The sequence below is a fragment of the Salmo trutta genome, chromosome 16 (assembly GCF_901001165.1).
Source record: "Salmo trutta chromosome 16, fSalTru1.1, whole genome shotgun sequence".
Taxonomy (NCBI): Eukaryota; Metazoa; Chordata; class Actinopteri; order Salmoniformes; family Salmonidae; genus Salmo; species Salmo trutta.
The window spans coordinates 9,027,267-9,040,475 of record NC_042972.1 but is presented as its reverse complement, the minus strand read 5'-3'; the positions used below and the strand labels follow the sequence as shown (position 1 = coordinate 9,040,475).

At 42.4% G+C, this 13,209-nt stretch overlaps 1 long non-coding RNA gene across 1 annotated transcript; it reads right to left on the bottom strand.

Moving 5' to 3' along the window:
* Positions 1-961: 961 nt before the first annotated feature.
* LOC115149841 (uncharacterized) lies at positions 962-2,137 on the bottom strand. The gene is made up of 2 exons (XR_003866971.1): positions 2,085-2,137; positions 962-1,660 (listed from the first exon to the last, which is right to left on the bottom strand). It is a non-coding gene; the product is annotated as an uncharacterized LOC115149841 (long non-coding RNA).
* Between the last annotated feature and the right edge of the window lie 11,072 nt (positions 2,138-13,209).

Here is a 13,209-nt window from a genome sequence, read left to right as displayed (position 1 = left end):
GTGTGTGTGTGTGTGTGTGTGTGTGTGTGTGTGTTGTGTGTGTGTGTGTGTGTGTGTGTATGACCCCTGCTGATAGTGTTTTTTTGTGATTTTCTCTGTGTGTGTGTGTGTGTGTGTGTGTGTGTGTGTGTGTGTGTGTGTGTGTGTGTGTGTGTATGACCCCTGCTGATAGTGTTTTTTTTGTGATTTTCTGTCTGTGTGTGTGTGTGTGTGTGTGTGTGTGTGTGTGTGTGTGTGTGTGTGTGTGTGTGTGTGTGTGTGTGTGTGTGTGTGTGTATGACCCCTGCTGATAGTCGTTTTGCTAATGAGGTACTGCAAAGCACTCTGAGGACAGGACCCAACTCCACAGGACTGTTTTTTTCACCAACTCATATCAGAGCTGGTAATGGCACCGGAGGGGATGGCTGCCGTTTTATGGGCTCTTAACCATCCGTGCTATTTTGTTTGTTTTTTTCTCATTGTTTGGAACTTATTTGTACATGATGTTGCTGCTAACATCTCTTATGATGCATAGTCACTTTAACTCTACCTACATGTACATATTACCTCAATTACCTCGACTAACCGGTGCCCCCGCACATTGACTCCGTACCAGTACCCCCCTGTATATAGTCTCGCCATTGTTATTTTACTGCTGCTCTTTAATTATTTGTCACTTTTTTTCAGAATTTTTTTTGTTGGTATTTTTCTTAAAACTGCATTGTTGGTTAAGGGCTTGTAAGTAAGTGTTTCACTGTAAGGTCTACACCTGTTGTGTTCGGCGCATGTGACAATTTGATTTGATTTGATAAGAAGGCATGTTTTGGGCTCTGTTATTAAAGGGATATGCTGAGAGTCAAATAACAACAAAGCAGTCACCTTCCTATTTTTTGGTCAACAGCTTGGGGGGTATTGTAAATGTTTTCTCATTTAGTGCAACAGTAACTAAATTGACTTTGAAATAACAAGGTACAGCCTCTTCTCCAATGTGACTGTCATAAAGTGACTGATTTTATAATAACACCACTGATTTCATAATCACATGACTGATTTCATAATCACATGACTGATTTCATAATCACATGACTGATTTCATAATAACAAGACTGATTTCATAATCACATGACTGATTTCATAATAACACGACTGTGTTTTCACCTCTGTTTATGATTTAGCATTAAGGCTAGAAAGAGTAACCATCAAAAGTCAGCGGACACATTGAGCTATTGTAAACCTTTAACAGTATTATTAGACGGTACCATATTCACAGAAAATCATAGAGCAGCAGGCATTTTCTATAAAAGGGATATTGAAATGTGATGGCCCCATAACAACAGACATGTTCCATGTTTGACAACCAGGTATTTCATCAAAGTACAAAAGCAATTACATTAGCGTACAGAATATTCACTGAAATCAGATTGAAATCCAGCTAGATCAATTATAGGCTTAACTGTATGAAAACAGAGACAGAATACAACATGGAATTTTATTGAATAGTTTGGGGTAGGCCTAGTCTCAGAGGAATGCTCCTTAGAGCAAGATGCTGATGACAGGTTGCCCTATGCTGGGCAGCTGGCATCGAACCCCCCCTCGTCCCCCACACTGGGAGAACGGGGATCCGATTACGGATCTTCAGTTGGTGGTGGTGGGGAGGTGGAAGGTCATTTGAAGACTGTTGCTGCAAAACACCAAGTGGGAGACACAAGGTTTGAGTTGACATACAAATACTCCCCTAGATTTATGCCCATTGGTTGAAAGATAGGAAATGAATTGTTGTACAAGTGAGCCCATAGGTTAATCGGCAATGAGGTAGCATTATGACACTACTACATAGATACATGCTATGCTGATGAGGTATCATCAGGTATCAACAAAATAGCCTCCAATACCCTACTCAATAAACTGGATGCAGTCTATCACAGTGCCATCCGTTTTGTCACCAAAGCCCCATATACTACCCACCACTGCGACCTGTACGCTCTCGTTGGCTGGCCCTCGCTTCATACTCGTCGCCAAACCCACTGGCTCCAGGTCATCTACAAGACCCTGCTAGGTAAAGTCCCCCCTTATCTCAGCTCACTGGTCACCATAGCAGCACCCACCTGTAGCACGCGCTCCAGCAGATCTCTCTGGTCACCCCCAAAGCCAATTCCTCCTTTGGCCATCTCTCCTTCCAGTTCTCTGCTGCCAATGACTGGAACGAACTACAAAAATCTCTGAAACTCGAAACACTTATCTCCCTCACTAGCTTTAAGCACCAGCTGTCAGAGCAGCTCACAGATTACTGCACCTGTACATAGCCAATCTATAATTTAGCCCAAACAACTACCTCTTCCCCTACTGTATTTATTTATTTATTTTGCTCCTTTACACCCCATTATTTCTATTTCTACTTTGCACTTTCTTCCACTACAAATCTACCATTCCAGTGTTTTACTTGCTATATTGTATTTACTTTGCCACCATGACCTTTTTTGCCTTTACCTCCCTTATCTCACCTCATTTGCTCACATTGTATATAGACTTATTTTTCTACTGTATTATTGACTGTAAGTTTGTTTTACTCCATGTGTAACTCTGTGTTGTTGTATGTGTCGAACTGCTTTGCTTTATCTTGGCCAGGTCGCAATTGTAAATGAGAACTTGTTCTTAATTTGCCTACCTGGTTAAATAAAGGTGATATATATATATATATAAATATATTTTTAAATCATTATGACGCTACTACATAGATACATGCTTTTCTGATGAGGTAACACTATGACACTATCATATATACCCTCTATGCTGATGAGGTATCATTATGCTGACGCAGTAACATTATGCTGATGAGGTAACATTGTGCTGATGAGTGAGATTGGAAGCGATGTGAATTATATGAGTTTACTAGATGAATGGAAAGTGATGATCCATTCAGACCAGCCGTCCTGATTGAACTATTGCAAACTTCCTTATCTAGATTTAATACAAACAATATTATTTCAACCTAGCTAGGAAGCATGTCTGAAATCACTGGAATATGCAATAAGGGTTCATTTCTTTCACACTGTTAACACACAGTACATGAATGAGAGTGCATTGTTTTTGACCTATCCCAGAAACCTGGCTAGAGGTTTTGACTGAATAGGGCCTGAAGTTGTGTCTAAGTGGAGGCTAGTTGGGTTTCTCCTGTGCTGATTCAATGATCTGGCAGATAAGATACAGTCCCTTTATAGACGATCTTTACTCACGGTGTCATCACATCTTCATTCAATGTTTAACCTTCAGCTTAAACATCACTCACACCATGTGGTGGAACCTATTTTAAGTTATAAACATAATGTAAAAGTACTAAATGTTGTAAATTGTAGTTTATTTTCAATGTTATACAACTGAAATGTTTTGTTTATGCTGGTGCAGTTTTGAAGAGGATTATGTCAAGCAACAGGATGGAAAATGTCAACTGATGCCAGACAGGCAGGATATCAAGACTTTCTCTACAGGTTGGAGTATAATTCCAGGGTGCTTTCTAAAAGACAGACAGACAGACAGACAGACAGACAGACAGACAGACAGACAGACAGACAGACAGACAGACAGACAGACAGACAGACAGACAGACAGACAGACAGACAGACAGACAGACAGACAGACAGACAGACAGACAGACAGACATCATCTTCCCCAGCTCGTGAATGTAATTGACAATGTGATATCAGTCAACTTACCTGGTAAAATAAGGGTTAATAAAATAAAAGATTAAGGGAGGCCTATGACAACAACAAACCATGGTACAAGCATTAATTACATTCACGTTTTAGTCATTTAGCAGATACTCTTATCCAGAGCGACTTACAATTAGTGCATTTATCTTAAGATACCTAGGTGAGACAATAACACATCACAATCGTATCAAGTACATTTTCCCTTAAAAAATTATGTATCAGCAAAGTTAGTGGTAGTGGGGGGTGGGTGGGAAGGGAGTCGGAGGCACTGTGAGAGTTGTTAAGATACTCTTCGAAGAGGTAGGGTGTCTGACGTTTTTCAAAAGATGGGCAGGGACTCCGCTGTCCTGACTTTAGGGGAAACCACCATTTAGGTGCCAGAACAGAGAAGAGCTTTGACTGGGCTGTGCGGGAGCTGCCCTCCCGTAGGGGTGGGAGGGCCAAGAGACCAGAGGTGGCGGAACGGAGTGCTCCGGTTGAGATGTAGGGTTTGAACATAGTCTGAAGCTAAGCAGGTGCAGTTCACCTTGTCGCTCTGTTGCCAAGCAACAGGATCTTGAAGATGCTGCAAGCTTTGACTGGAAGCCAGTGGAATGAGTGGAGGACTAGGGTGACATGAGAGAACTTAGGAAGACTTTCTGTGTGAGCAAAGGTCGGACTCTATGGATGTGGTAGAGCATGAACCTGCAAGAGCTGTTTTGATGTTTGCAGAGACCGACAGGGTGTTGTCCTCTGTCCTCCACAACTGTGGAGTTGTGACTGTGATGGAGAGGTCTTGGAGAGGGCAGGCCTTTCCCGGGAGGAAGAACAGCTCCGTTTTGTCGAGGTTGAGCTTGAGGTGATGAGCAGATATGTCTGCCAGGCACGCAGAGATGTGTGTCGCAACCTGGGTGTCAGAACGGGGGAAGGAGAAGAGTAGTTGAGTGTAATCCGCATAGCAATGAAAGGATAGACCATGTGAGGATATGACAGAGCCGAGTGACTTTGTGTAAAGAGAAAAGAGGAGATGGCCTAGAACCGAGCCCTGGGGGACACGAATAGTGAATGCACGTGGTGCAGTTGCAGATCCTCTCCACACCACCTGGTAGGAGCGACCTGCGAGTTAGGATGCAATCCAGGAGTGTGCAGAGCCTGAGATGCCCAGCCCCGAGAGGGTGGAAAGTTGCCTTGAAACCTGACTGGTTAGGGTCAAGAAAATTGTTCTGAGAGAGATAATCTGAGAGTTGGTTAGAGACAACATGCTCAAGTGTTTTAGAAAGAAAAGAAAGAAGGAATACCGGTCGGTAGTTTTTGACGTCAGAGGGGTCAAGTGGTGGTTTCTTGAGGAGGGGAGCAACTCTGGCCATTTTGAAGTCAGAGGGTACGCAGCCAGTGGTCAGGGATAAGTTGATGATGGAAGTGAGGAATGAGAGAAGGTCTGTAGAATTAGTCTGGAGAAGAGAGGAGGGGATGGGGTAAGATTAAGAAGGGATGAGAAAGTGGAGAAGAGTTTCCCAGGGTTGGAGGCAAAGCTTGAAATTTAGACTAATAGAAAGTGGCTTTAGCAGCGGATACAGAGGAAGAGAAGATACAGAGGAGGGAATGAAAGGATGATAGGTCCTCCGGAAGCTTAGTTTTCCTCCATTTCCGCACAGCTGCCTAAAGCCCTGTTCTGTTAGCACACAGTAAGGGGAAGGTTGGGCTGGCCAGGAGGAAAGGAAACAGTGAGAGTCAAAGGATGCAGAAAGGGAGGAGAATATGGTCGAAGAGGCAGCATCAAGAGACAGGAGAGAGAAGGATTTAGCAGAAGGAAGAGAGTATAGGATAGAAGAGGGGAGAGTAGTGGGAGAGAGAGAGCGAAGATTGCGGTGGCGAAAGTGGAGGAGAGATTGACTTCATCACTACTTTTATTTATGAGAGGTATTGACATGTTGAATACACCGAGCTGTCTGTCTAAACTACTGGCACACAGCTCAGACACCCATGCATACCACACAAGATATGCCACAAGAGGTCTCTTCACAGTCCCCAAGTCCAGAATAGACTATGGGAGGCACACAGTACTACATAGAGCCATGACTACATGGAACTTTATTCCACATCAAGTAACTGATGCAAGCAGCAAAATTAGATTTCAATTACAGATGAAAAAAACACCTTATGGAACAGCGGGGACTGTGAAGCAACACAAACATTGGCACAGATTCATGCACACACATACACACACACACACACACTATACATACACATGGATTTAGTACTGTAGATATGTGGTAGTGGTGGAGTAGGGGCCTGAGGGCACACACTGTGTTGTGAAATCTGTGAATGTACTGTAATGTTTTTAAAATTGTATAAACTGCCTTAATTTTGCTGGACCCCAAGAAGAGCAGCTGCTGCTTTGGCAGCAGCTAATGGGGATCCATAATAAATTCAATACAATACAATGCAAAATGACCATCTGGGTAGGAGCTGAGTGGGTAGGATTGGAGGAGAGAGAAACAGAAAAGCAAACAAAGTAGTGATCAGAGACCTGGAGGGGGGTTACAGTGAGACTAGTAGGTAAACAGCCTCTAGTAAAGATGAGGTAAAGCTTATTGCCTGCAATGTGAGTGGGAGGTGAGTGGGAAAGGGTTAGGTCAAAAGAGGAAAGGAGTGTAAAGAAATTAATTGAAGTCCAGCGTCGGGTGGTTGAAGTCGCCCAGTATGATGAGTGGTGAGGTATCATCAGGAAATTAGCTTATCAAGGTGTCAGTCTCATTGAGGAGTTCTCCACGGGCACCTGGTGGGTGATAGATGATAACAATGTTAATCTTGAGTGGGCAGACACCAAACAATATTAGCAATAGTTTTTGGTTCACATAACAGCTCCAACTCTCAGCAAAAATGTCAAAGTCCAAGTCCCTGAAAGCTGGGAAAGAGACAACATTTTGTAGCTTAACCTCTTGCATCTAGATGTTCCGCTAGTGGAACCCCGTTCCGCCAGAGGAACCCCTAGCCAACAGCCAATGGCATCGCATGGCACGAAATACAAAACCAACTAAAATACCACAATTCAATTTTCTCAAACAATCAACTATTTTACACCATTTTAAAGATAAGACTCTCGTTAATCTAACCACATTGTCCGATTTCAAAAAGGCTTTACAGCGAAAGCAAAACATTAGATTATGTCAGGAGAGTACCCAGCCAAAAATAGTCACACAGCCATTTTCAAAGCAAGCATATATGTCACAAAAACCCAAACCACAGCTAAATGCAGCACTAACCTTTGATGATCTTCATTAGATGACACTCCTAGGACATTATGTTATACAATACATGCATGTTTTGTTCAATCAAGTTCATATTTATATCAAAAACCAGCTTTTTACATTAGCATGTGATGTTCAGAACTAGCATACCCATCGAAAACTTCCGGTGAATTTACTAAATTACTCATGATAAACGTTGACAAAATACATAACAATTATTATAAGAATTATAGATACAGAACTCCTTTATGCAATCGCTATGTCCGATTTTAAAATAGCTTTTCGGTGAAAGCACATTTTGCAATATTCTGAGTACATAGCTCGGCCATCAAGGCTAGCTATTCAGACCCGCCAACGTCGGGGCAGCCTAAACTCAGAATTACTATTAGAAAAATTGGATTACCTTTGCTGTTCTTCGTCAGAATGCACTCCCAGGACTTCTACTTCAACAACAAATGTTGTTTTGGTTCCAAATAATCCATAGTCATATCCAAATACCTCCGTTTTGTTCGTGCGTTCAGGTCACTATCCAAAGTGTAACGCGCGAGCGCATTTCGTGACAAAAAAAATCAAAATATCCCATTACCGTACTTAGAAGCATGTCAAACGCTGTTTAAAATCCATTTTTATGCTATTTTTCTCGTAAAATAGCGATAATATTCCAATCGGGCAACGTTGTATTCATTCAAAGAGTGAAAGAAAAAAAATTGTGAGGTCTTGTGAACGCGCACTGTCCCCAGGCAGTCTACTTACCAACTCTGCTGCTGTACTTTGCCCAGAGACAGGAGACGCGTCATTCTGCTTTCTAAAGGCTTTAGAGAGCCAATGGAAGCCTTAGAAAGTGTCACGTAACAGCACAGGTGCTGTAATTTCGATAGAGATGCAACAGAAGGACAACAAATTGTCAGACAGGCCACTTCCTGCCTGGAATCTTCTCAGGTTTTTGCCTGCCATATGAGTTCTGTTATACTCACAGACACCATTCAAACAGTTTTAGAAACTTTAGAGTGTTTTCTATCCAAATCTACTAATTATATGCATATTCTAGTTTCTGGGCAAGAGTAGTAATAAATTAAATCGGGTACGTTTTTTATCCGGCCGTGAAAGTACTTCCTCCTATCCACAATTGGTTAAGGGTTTTTTGTAGATCGTTTCAGTCGCTAGCTGCAGCGAACTGAAAAAAGCAGCGGCACAGGAATGTTTGCTTTGGAACGGGTGCTGTGTGTATAGGATAAGGGTTGGTATCTCAGGTAAGGGAGAGTGATGACTGAATGGTACAGAACATCTAGCTGCTCAAGTGCACCCTTACCTACTGATCTGTAAATTCCGTCTCCGTAATCTAACATGGGTAGGATGAACATCTGAATCAAAGGTTAGTTTGGCAGCTGGGGTGATGGAGGAGCAATTGCGGTAAATAAAACCTAGTCTACATTTAACCTTAGCCGGCAGCTTGGTTATGTGATTAGTGACGTTATGTGATTATTTTTTATAGAAGTGCATCAATCAATCAATTAAATGTATTTATAAAGTCCTTCTTACATCAGCTGATGTCACAAAGTGCTGTACAGAAACCCAGCCTAAAACCCCAAACAGCAAGCAATGCAGGTGTAGAAGCACGTTGGCTAGGAAAAACTCCCTAGAAAGGCCAGAAACTAGGAAGAAACCTTTCCTCAGGAGTAAATGTCAGTTGGCTGTTCATATCCGATCATTCAGAGTATCTCTACCACTCCTGCTGTCTCTAGAGAGTTGAAAACAGCAGGTCTGGGACAGGTAGCACGTCCTGTGAACAGGCCAGGGTTGCATAGCCGCAGGCAGAACAGTTGAAAATGGAGCAGCAGCACGACCAGGTGGACTGGGGACAGCAAGAAGTCATCAGGTCAGGTAGTCCTGAGGCATGGTCCTAGGGCTCAGGTCCTCCTCTGAGAGAGAGAGAGAAAGAAAGAAAGAAAGAAAGAAAGAGAGAAAGAAAGAAAGAACGAAAGAGAGAAAGAGAGAAAGAAAGAGAGAAAGAGAAAAAGAGAGAATTAGAGAGAGCATAGTAACATTTACACAGGACACCGGATAAGACAGGATAAATACTCCAGATATAACAGACTGACCCTAGCCCCCCGACACATAAACTATTGCATTATAAATACTGGAAGTTGAGACAGGAGGGTTTGGGAGACACTGTGGCCCCATCCAACGATACCCCCGGACAGGGCCAAACAGGCAGGATATAACCCCACCCACTTTGCCAAAGCACAGCCCCCACACAACTAGAGGGATATCTTCAACACCAACTTACCATCCTGAGACAAGGCCGAGTATAGCCCATAAAGATCTCCCCCACGGCACAAACTCAATTGGGGGCGCCAACCCAGACAGGAAGAAAATGTCAGTGACTAAACCCACTCAAGTGACGCACCCCTCCTAGGGACGGCATGGAAGAACACCAGTAAGCCAGTGACTCAGCCCCTGTAATAGGGTTTGAGGCAGAGAATCCCAGTAGGGAGAGGGGAACCGGCCAGGCAGAGATAGCAAGCGCGGTTCGTTGCTCCAGTGCCTTTCTGTTCACCTTCACAACCCTGGGCGAGACTACACTCAATCATAGGACCTACTGAAGAGATGAGTTGTCAGTGAAGACTTAAAGGTCGAGACAGAGTCTGCGTCTCTCACATGGATAGGCAGGCCATTCCATTAACATTGAGGTCTATAGGAGAAAGCCCTGCCTCCAGCTGTTTGCTTAGAAATTCTAGGTACAGTAAGGAGGCCTGCATCTTGTGACCATAACTTACGTGTAGGTATGTACGGCAGGACCAAATCGGAAGATCTCCCCGTAATGCTTTGTAGGTTAGCAGTAAAACCTTGAAATCAGCCCTTGCCTTAACAGGAAGCCAGTGTAGAGAGGCTAGCACTGGAGTAATATGATAAATTTTTTGGTTCTAGTCAAGATTCTAGCAGCTGTGTTTAGCACTAACTAAGTTTATTTAGTGCTTTATCCGGGTAGCCGGAAAGTAGTGCATTGCAGTAGTCTAAACTAGAAGTGACAAAAGCATGGATACATTTTTCTGCATCATCATCGTTTCTGATTTTTGCAATGTTACGTAGAGGGAAAAAAGCTGTCCTTGAAACAGATATGTTTGTCAAAAGAGAAATCAGGGTCCAGATTAACGCCGAGGTCCTTCACAGTTTTATTTGAGACGACTGTATAACCATCAAGATTAATTGCCAGATTCAACAGAAGATCTCTTTGTTTCTTGGGACCTAGTTCTAGCATCTCTGTTTTGTCCGAGTTTAAAAGTAGAACATTTGCCGCCATCCACTTCCTTATGTCTGAAACACAGGGAGGGCAATTTTGGGGCTGCACCATGTTTCAAATGTACAGCTGTTTGTTGTCCACATAGCAGTGAAAGTTAACATTATGTTTCCGAATGACATCACCAAGAGGTAAAATATATAGTGAAAACAATAGTGGTCCTAAAACGAAGCCTTGAGGAACGCCGACATTTACAGTTGATTTGTCAGAGGACAAACCATCCACAGATACAAACTGATATCTTTCTAACAGATAAGATCTAAACCAGGCCAGAACTTGTCCATGTAGACCAATTTGGGTTTCCAATCTCTCCAAAATAATGTGGTGATCGATGGTATCAAAGCAGCACTAAGGTCTAGGAGCACGAGGACAGATGCAGAGCTTCAGTCTGACGCCATTAAAAGATAATTTACCACCTTCACAAGTGGAGTCTCAGTGCTATGATGGGGTCTAAAACAAGACTGAAGCGTTTCGTATACATTGTTTGTCTTCAGGAAGGCAGTGAGTTGATGATGCACAACAGCTTTCTCTAAAATGTTTGAGAGGAATGGGAGATTAGATATAGGCCGATAGTTTTTTCTATTTTCTGGGTCAAGGTTTGGCTTTTTCAAGAGGGTCTTTATTACTGCCATGTTTAGTGAGTTTGGTACACATCCAGTGGATAGAGAGCCGCTTATTATGTTCAACATAGGAGGGCCAAGCACAAGAAGCAGCTCTTCAGTAGTTTAGTTGGAAAAGGGTGAGACAGCTTCCTACTGCCTGAGCTATGTTGTTGATGTAAATTGAGAAGAGCGCGGGGCCTAGGATTCAGCGACAGGCAGGAGCTGAAACAGCAGATGTTCAGATTTAACAAATTGTACTGTATGAGACAGGTAATTAGCAAAACAGGCCAACGACTGCTCAGAGGCACCAATACTGTTTAGTCGACCCACAAGAATGGAATGGTCTGAAGTGTGAAATGCTTTCGCCAGATCAATGAAGACAACATGTCTTTTTGCACATAGGGCTCTGTTCAAATGTAGTGCACTATATAGGGAATAGGGTGCTATTTGGGACACAGACAGTGTCGAGGGTGAGGAGTGATATCTGGGTGTTTCATCCAACAGTCAGAAAACTGCAACGTGATCTTTCCTGTGCTGACAGAAAATGAGGTGGGAGCTAAAATACCAGGATGTTCTGTCTGTCTGATATTTATCTCTGATCTTCTGTGAAAGTTCTGTTCACGCAGAGCAAACACACGCTACTCTCTCTTGCTCTCTCTCTGGACATTGGGTAGCAGGCTAGTATTATTCTCTTGCTGTCGGAGAGGGAAAATTGCTATCAAGAGTTGATAATGAACAGCAAAGTCTACTGCTGTTTAGAGAACATTGTTTCAAACCTTAAGTTCTGTTTCAGTGTATCCTAACAAAAGAAAGGCATTGTTTGTTAATACTTTCTCCTGTATTATTTTCTTATCCTCTGAAAGTAAAAGTAGCTAACTTTGTTATCATGTATCTATCCAAGAGGGCTCATTTGAAATCAAACCAAATCAAATGTTATTTGTCACATACACGTGTTTTGCAGATGTTATTGCTGGTGTAGCGAAATGCTTGTTTAAACCATATCTTTGTTGTTGTTTTTTATTTTTAAGAGTGGGCCACTCCTTTTATATTGTTTGTGCTTTTATTGAACAGATGGGACAGTAGAGGTAGGAGGAGTTTCAGTCAAAGGACAGTGGGTCGGATTTCAACCCATGCCAACACACATACTGGCATATACAGTATGTGTGCCAGGGTCAGCGGCTCATCCGTTTGACGCCACATTGACACCAGGTAAGTCTGTCAGTCAGTGTTATAAAGGTTAGTTGGTTGATGAAGACAAGGGGTGTTGATTGAAAAATACTGTAGGATATACCTGCCTACCAAACAACAGGCCTGAGTAGCCTTTGGGAGAACAATATTTAGAAACAGCAACAGCATCATCAAAAACACAATTTTTTATATTTTTGTTTTAGGGATGCTTGTAAAGCATAGGATTTACTGACATACTGAAAGGGGTAACAGGCCGACAACCCAATTTACCCAGTTTTCAAGACGAAAACCTGCTCCAGAGTGCTCAGGTTCACCTTCCAACAGGACAAAGACCCTAAGCACACAGCAAAGACAACGCAAGAGTGGCTTTGGGACAAGTCTCTGAATGTTCTTGAGTGGCCCAGCCAGAGTCCGGACTTGACTCCGATCAAACATATCTGGAGAGACCTAAAAATAGCTGTGCAGTGGCGCTCCCCATCCAACCTGACAGAGCTTGAGAGGACCTGCAGAGAAGAATGGGAGAAACTCCCCAAATACAGGTGTGCCAAGCTTGTAGCATCATACCCAAGAAGACTCGATGCTGTAATTGCTGCCAAAGGTGCTTCAACAAAGTACTGAGTAAAGGGTCTGAATACTTGTGTAAACGAAAAATTATGTAAAATAAAAATAATGTAAATTAGCAAACATTTAAAAAAAAAACTGTTTTTTGCTTTGTCGTTATGGGGTATTGTGTGTAGACTGATGAGGAAAAAAAAAGAATTTAAACAATTTGAGAATAAGGCTGTAACGTAACAAAATGTTGAAAAAGTCAAGGGGTCTGAATACTTTCCGAAGGTACTGTATGCTTTCAACAAGCTTTTAACAACAAGTAAAGCTTTGAAAATATGTTTTGTTCTGCCCTAAATCCAAGACTGTATTTTTAAGAATATTGCCCAACAATGCCGTCATTTCTCAACATTTCTCAATCTACCATACACTACAATAAAATATGAAGTTTGTCCATATTTAGGCCAAAGATGGTGGATAATTAACAAGTGGGGTGTCTCACTTCCTCTACCGTCTCTGGCTGGGCCCCTCAAATTAAAATATGGCCCCCGAAACCAGTTCCACTGCTTTTTTTTAAAGTTAAATGGTTCCAGCCTGCCGTGAAGCATTCATCCATGTATATGGGTAAGAGTCTAGCTACATTTTCAGATATTATACGT